The sequence below is a fragment of the Henckelia pumila genome, chromosome 2 (genome assembly GCF_033568475.1).
Source record: "Henckelia pumila isolate YLH828 chromosome 2, ASM3356847v2, whole genome shotgun sequence".
Classification (NCBI taxonomy): domain Eukaryota; kingdom Viridiplantae; phylum Streptophyta; class Magnoliopsida; order Lamiales; family Gesneriaceae; genus Henckelia; species Henckelia pumila.
In genome coordinates, this window is record NC_133121.1 from 16694553 (window position 1) to 16702586 (window position 8034).

The following is an 8034-nucleotide window of genomic DNA, read 5'->3' on the forward strand; positions in this document are numbered from 1 at the left end:
TTTTTTGTTAAAATTAAAATCTCTTGTATTAAATATTACTAGTATTTCATATGTCCGATACACGATATATTCGTATTTTAATAAATTAAAATTTTAAATTATTTTTTAGAATATGTTTAAAAAGTTTAAATCAAGTTTATAATTAATATACATTTAATATCAATTTACGAATAGTCAATATACCAAACATTCAAAACGTTACTCTTTTAAATGTTAGAAACGGTAATATTATAAAAAAAACATTTATATTTTTTTAATCAAGTTGACCTCGAAAAGGATCCCATCCCACATGAGTCAGAGGCTCATTGGCTCATGCGAGGTTAAATCGAGGGATGTACACGAGTAAGCAGAGACTTGAAGGAGGTAGCAACAAGGTCAACCCCAGAGATTTATATTTATTTAATATCATAAAGAGTAGTGATAACTAAATATATAAAAGTAACACAACACTTAAAATCATAACATAAATTAATATATTTTGAGGTGAGTCGAACCATTACATTAGATATGTTAAGCAAAAACTTAAAGTATCATTTATAGCATTTATACAAATATTAACATATTCATTGATCAAAAAAAAAAAAATAACTGAAATCGAAAAACAGTTATATCCTATCAAATTTCAGATAAAAATTGATATATTATCATATATATATCATTTATGAAAAATTTTACATATATATAACACAAAAAATTAATCGAAATTAGGAAGTAGTGATATCATCATATAAAATTTTATAATTTTAAAACAGAAATTTGGTGCATTGTAATACAACGTTTACGAAATTTTCACTTATACACAAAACAAAAAAAAATTAAATGAAATTAAAAAGTATTGAGAATATCCTATAAAATTTCAAATTTGAACATTGGTACAATATCATATATAGCATTTATGAAATTTTTGACATATATATATATAATATAGACACAAAAATTTAACTAAAATTAAAAATGTAGCGATAATATACGAACAACTTTAAATTTTTGAATCGAAAATAGATACAGTATCATAGATAGTTTTTATCAAAATTTACAAATATACAAAATTATAAGAAATTAAAAATTATTAATATCATCAGATCAAATTTAAATATTTAAACCCAAAATTAATATACTAAATATATGATTTGTAGAAATTTTTACATATGGACAAAAAAAAATTAATTGAAATTAAAAGTTACTGATAACATCTAATCAATTTCAAAATTTGAACCGAAAATTGGTTCATTATAATATATAACATTTAATAAATTTTCGCATATGTACACAAAAAATTAAATGATTCAAAATTGAACCGAAACTAATATAATATAGTATATAATACCTACGAAAATTATACACATATATGATATATATAACACAATAAATTAACTGAAATTGAATATTAGTGATAATATTCAATCAAATTTAAAAGTTTTAAGCAGTATATTGGTACATTACTACGTTATCATTAAGCATTATTTACCATTTTATATGTTATCATTAATTTTTTTAGGAACCCACTAATATATAATTGACAACTATGCACAAACACACATATGTATATAGATAAATGTATATTTCAAATTTTCAACCAAAAATTTTTTCTACCTGGCATTCAACACGTACGACGACATTCAATTTTTGTTTACTTATTATGAAAAATTTTTAATCCGATGGAAAAATAAGTACTTGATATAAAATCACGAATTTGAACGCAATGACGGTAAATTCATATAAATATAATAATGTGTCGCTTTGTATAACCATTTCCCTCAAATTGAAGGATACCTAATTACGCAAAAGGATTTAATCTAAGAAATAGCAGGCAAGGAAAATTAACTTTCATTTTGAAATGAGATGATAAAGTAAAGACAATTCTAGATATTGAATAATAGCATATGACTGTTTAAAATAAATAATACAACAAATAGCGTATAGATAGAAAATCAAACATGTAAAAGTGAGTCTTCGATAGCTAGCACGACAGGAGATGCAAGAATTTGTCACATAATTTTAGGACTTTTTCTTGAAACGCCAAAGCTTATAGAAGCCTTCACCCAGATCAAATACTTCTTCTGTCAGCAAAAACATGGACCTGTCGTGTTTCATTCGTTATGCTTTGATTAGATTCTAAACGAGACTATGCAAAATTAACGAGTTAATTAAATATCTAAAGATAAAATCAAATATGTATTTCGCATGGCCAATCCCAAGAGATAACAGCAGAATCTGCTACTCAAGGCGATAGGATATGAGAACGCACACCAATCTTTGGAAAACTCAATGAGATCTCAACAAAGAGAGGGGGGGCTTATTTTACGGCGATTTTTGAATCACTTGAGTCTTGCGAACACTGGATTAAGCTCACCTCAATTTGTGTTCATCGTCGAGAAAAACAATGAATTTTTAGTCAAAATATTGTGCAAGTTTTAGCTGACTGGTACACAAACAGATCAATGTTGTGTTTTGTGTAAATTCAACAATGAAAAAACGAACAATGTTAACAGAACAGGTAAATTCTTACCATGATCAAATAATTCCAGTGCCAGCAAAACCGTGGGATGATAGAACTCTCATCCATCATCAGAGAGGTCCTCAACCGTAATTCGTTCGTTACGATTTTATAACTCAGATCGTGACCAAAGCAAATATCCACCAGTCTATTAAGCTTTCTTGAAAAAGTTCTACCAAATGCAACCCAACCTATCAGACCGATAAACAAGAGACAAAATGCTTCAATTTCACCAAAGCAAATATCCACCAGTCACATCAATGGTTATCCATTTACTTTCGGTTATGATATGATTATGACAAACTGAATTGTGGTGTTCAGATGGAGCTCAATAAATCATTGATATTTTGATTATCAAGCAACGATGAACACTGTATTTCTATGCCAGACATTCAACGGTCTATGCAACCAGGACAGCAGTAGACACCTGCCTATGTCTGGTGAATCAAATCTAAATCTAAATCTATCTAAATAAAAATTGCATAAAAATCAAAGTTTAACAACAGCACGACATTCAAAGGTCTATGCAACCAGGACAGCAGTAGACACCTGCCTATGTCTGGTGAATCTAATCTAAATCTAAATCTATCTAAATAAAAATTGCATAAAATCAAAGTTTAACAGAACTAGACGGTCAATATATACTTCCTCGATCAAAACTTTTGGGAAAAGGTAAATTTCATAGTTGAAAAAACAATCATTGGCCTCAGAATTGCAGAATATCAGCAAGGCCCAAAAGCCATTCAGTCCCGAAAGATGGTGTTCTTATTCAAAAATTTCATCACAGGCCCCCAAACACAAAACAATATCCAAAAAAACACGAGTTTGAGATGTAACTCATAAATAATTGACAAAAAAAATGTATTTAAATGGCTACCCAAGTAGATAAAAGCAGAACATGCCACACTTGGTGATAGGGATATACGAACAACCACAATCTTAAGAAAACACAAAAAAGAGAGGGCTTAATTTACGTAGATTTTCTGATCACTTAAGTCATACAAGCATCGGATGAAACTCACCTCAATTTTATGTCAATCAAAGAGCAAACAGAATAAAATGACTTGGGCACGCGCCTATGGAGAATCTAACAAATCAAAACTCCATAAAAATCAAAGTAATGACAGATTATTTAACATTAATGCATCATATAACCAACAATGTTAAGCCTCTTCGTTCGAGTAACCAAACCAAGAGAATTGAAAGACAAGTTGGCCCTAACAAGGTAGTAAATATAGCTTATGATTATGTTAAGTGCTGCTCAAAAAGTTTAACAGCACTAGACCGTCAATAAGCACTATTTTCTAATTCAAGCCTTTTTGTAAACAGTGAAAATTTCATCGCAAACAAAATAAATTCAGTCCCAAAAGATGGGGTTATTCTTCAAAACCTTCACTGGCTACCAATCACCAATTACACAGCAATACCCAGAAAAACACAAGTGATTGAGAAATTACTAGAAATAATAGGAAAAAAAGAACAAAAATGTATTTCTCATGGCAAGCCAAATCGATAATTGCAGAACCTGCTACACATGGCAATGGAATATGAGAACACACACCAATCTTCGGAAAACTCAACAAAGACGTGGCTTATTATATGATGATTTTCAAATCACTTGAGTCGTATGAACATTGGATAAAGCTCACCTCAATTTTGTGTCCATCATATGAGCCAACATTGATACTCTCTACTCGCGAGTAAGCACAATAAGAGACTTGAATGAAAAGTTAGCCTAACATGGTAGTAAATATGGCCTATGTTAAAGTGCTGCTCAAAAATTTAAACAGCACTAGAACATCAATAAGTTGCAAACATGAAATTTTGATCCATGAAAAATGAAATAAGGGGCCTCAGAATTGCAGAATATCAGCAAGGCACAAAAAGCCATTCAGTCCCGAAAGATGGTGTTATTTTTCAAAAATTTCTTCACAGACCACCAATTTTGATCAGAAATATTCATATCATACTTCAAAATTTGGAAAAAAAAAACTGAAGGAAAAAATGTATTTCACATGGCCAATCCCAAGTGATAACAGCAGAACCTGCTACACAAGGCGATAGGATATGAGAACACCCACCAATCTTCGGAAAACTTAAATAGATCTCAACAAAGAGAGGGCTTAGTTTACGATGATTTTGTAGTCACTTGAGTTGTACGAACATTTAATAGAGATCGCCTCAATTTTGTGACAATCATCGAGAGAAACAGAGGAATTATTTTTTTTATCAAACAAATTTGATGATTGAGCAAAGACAAACATCGAACAATTTTTAAGCTACTGATTGTTAGACATTACTAGTAATATGGAGCCCAGATGTAGCTCAAATAATATGAGGACAAATTATCGGGCAACGATGGACACCTCCAAGAGAATGCAGAGTAACAGATGAGAAACTCATCCATAATCCCTCTTCTCTATCTTTGATTTTCCAGATATGTAACAGCATCCTACCATGGAAAATGGCAGACACCTGACTAACATCTGGAATCAGAGGCTTAGTAGGTGAAAGAAAAACGTACGAAGAAAAATCTGTAAAAATCTACCAGAAAGAAAAGTTAAGCAACAAAAGAAGTCCCCGAAAACGAAAAAGGGACAAAAACGAAAATCCATTGTCCAAAAATTTGACAACAGATAAATGCTAACAACGGAATTCCTTGGCCAATTCTGACGACCTTGATTATCACGAACAGGAAACTGATATTCAAAAATCAAAACTTGAATGATTAAAAAACATATACATACATTAAAAATCAAAATCAAGATCTTTATTCAAAAAACGAAAATTTTCAACCAAATTATCTCGGATTCCAAATAAAAAAAGCTGGATCCGAGTTTCCAGTACACGCATATACAATATAAATGCAGCTTCCGTACCCTGCCCATGAGAAGACCCAAAATAAACTTGATCCCAGAAGTATAGACAAATCATTCAAAAAATGTTTCAGGGTTCGAAATCAGCAAATATGCCTAAAAATATTAAAGTGATGTGATTATGTAAACTGAAAACCAATACATAAGTCTGTCAAAAAAAAAACCAATACATTAGTCTGTCAAAAAAAAAACAATACTTATAGTCTGTCAAAAAAAAAACCAATACATAAAAAACAGCTAAAAACAATTAACTGAAAATCATCGGACTGATGATTGGGTAAATATATTCCAATCAGACTTATTATCTAACTAAAAACATATATAAACGATTTATACATGTTTATGTACTAGGAAAAAGTCCAAAAACTTTAGAGAGAAAAAATCACAGATTTTTGTTTCGAAGAAAAAATGATTAATCGATAAATACACCGATTTGGTTTCGGAATTCCAAAAAAAAATCCAAATCAACGATAATATTGTTTTTTCCTTCGTAGATCTTTGTCAGTTAACCTTATAAATGCTTAAGAAAACCGAAAAAATCCAAAAACTCAAAAACATAACAGCTTTGTTCCAAACTAATACACTGATATTGTATCGACAAACCGAAAAAAACAAAAAAAATCCGAAAAAAACTAAAAATATGTAAACAAGTAAGTGTTCATCCAAGGATACATTGATTCGTTTCGGAAATCCGAAAAAAAATCCAAATCCAAGATGAAATCGCTATTTCTCAGTCTGAAAATCATGATATTGATTGTCGAACAGAGAAATATAAAAGAAAGACGAGCGGCTAGCGCTTCCACTTTGAAAGAAACGGAAAAGGGGGATCACACCCATTTATAAACTGGATTCATTCTAGGGTTAAGTTTTTGGGCCACTTCATTTTAATTTGGATTTGATTTTTTGGGCCATATCATTTTACCTCTTTTTGTGCAAGATAATGTTTTTATTTGGGCCTATATTAATGTAAAATGATAACGATTTTTTTAGTCATGTCTTGATTAATTTTACGCATCCATTAAAAATGCATACAATACGTGAAATCAAAAGATTGCCAAAAATCATGTGACAATTAACTCCTTGTGTTATAAATTTTGAGCACACATATCTCTGAAAACACATACAGACAAGAGGTTGCGTGATCAAAATTTGAAAAATGGATGTATGTGCTTAAGATTTAGAAAGAGCTAATAAATAATTCTATTTGCACAGAGAATTTTTATCAATCTCGGTATTTCACAGGGATAGTGTATTCAATTATCCCAAATTTTATTCTCAATTGACATATGGAATTTAAATAATCGTGATGCCCCCAGAAATATATGGGTCTGGTCCGATTCAAATCCAATTACTCATATTCTTGGAAAGGTGCCCCGAAGCCCATTAAACCTTATTTTATGAGAAACTCAAGTTGGAATAGCGCAATCAAGGAAAGAAGCAATGGTATGAGTCCAACCCCCAACTACGGAGGCCCACTGGGCCGAACCCTGTTTGGGCATGGTAGGTGCCCGACTCGGGCCCAATACGAGGCGTTTAGAAGATTAGAAACGTTTGAGAACTTGTAATAAATAAGGAGAATCCCAGGAAATCCGAGATTATAATCACACTATTAAGTCGGCTCAAGAGTCCTAGTCTTCATGGTAACTAAGTTTTACTTAATCTAGTCTCCTAATTTGGATAGAATTTTGCCCTAACATTAACTCTACTTCAACAAGATAACTTACCCTTTGAGCCCCTATAAATAACAGGTATTTCTTATAGTTTTACACATTCACTTTTGTTCACATATTCACTCACTTTTATTCTCGTTTTATCACGCTCTTTATCTTTCAAGCACTGACTTAGGCATCGGAGGGGTCATCAGACCGAACCCGACCCAATCCGACCCATATTGTGCAAGGTTCGAAGTTTCACTCTACCAGACCGAACCCGAGATAAATTTGTGGTATCATCAAATCGTATATTAAATTTCTATTATGGTATAATAAATTTCGATTATATTTTTGTTATAATGACATGAGTTGGGAAACGTGATTTGGAAAATTCAAATTTGTTCTATCACTTCCATTAATTTATTTTTTTTAGCACGAGTGTTTCACGTAAAATTTGGTATATTTCTATATATATTAGTTTCTAGGGTTGAGTCATGTAAATATTAATGTAGTCGAGTCATAAAAATTTATGTCTTGGCTTCAATGATTAAGAGAAAATATTCCATTAAGCTATGAAAATGTCACCTTAGTCAATGTATTTAAATAAATTAATATTAAATATCAATAATATTTTGTTTACCTGATATAGAAACTTTTAACTTAAAGTGAATTATCATTATAGTTGTACCTTTCTACAATTGAATATAATTAGTTTAAATAATTTATATTGTTGATATAGAAACTTTTAACTTAAAGTGAATTATCATTATAGTTGTACCTTTTTACAATTGAATATAATTAGTTTCAATAATTTATATTGTAGATATTTAAACAGAAAATCTGGATTTGAGGAATAGAATGTCAACAATGTAGTTCATGTTTTTCAGTTAAAATGATGTTACCGACATTAATATCTTCTTTCAATAATTTCATTATAGTATATATGTATCACACGAGTGACATCCTTCTAATTTTATAAAATAATATCTCATACATCGCACCGTTGAAA

At 30.5% G+C, this 8034-nt stretch overlaps 1 long non-coding RNA gene and 2 other non-coding genes across 3 annotated transcripts; all 3 read right to left on the reverse strand.

The window, feature by feature from the left end:
* Positions 1 to 1811: 1811 nt before the first annotated feature.
* LOC140880583 (uncharacterized) lies at positions 1812 to 5397 on the reverse strand. The gene is made up of 3 exons (XR_012149680.1): positions 4147 to 5397; positions 2510 to 2688; positions 1812 to 2080 (listed from the first exon to the last, which is right to left on the reverse strand). It is a non-coding gene; the product is annotated as an uncharacterized lncRNA (long non-coding RNA).
* On the reverse strand, positions 3199 to 3288 carry LOC140885662 (small nucleolar RNA SNORD96 family). Its single transcript, XR_012151081.1, has one exon. It is a non-coding gene; the product is annotated as a small nucleolar RNA SNORD96 family (small nucleolar RNA).
* On the reverse strand, positions 4346 to 4436 carry LOC140885663 (small nucleolar RNA SNORD96 family). Its single transcript, XR_012151082.1, has one exon. It is a non-coding gene; the product is annotated as a small nucleolar RNA SNORD96 family (small nucleolar RNA).
* Positions 5398 to 8034: the final 2637 nt, after the last annotated feature.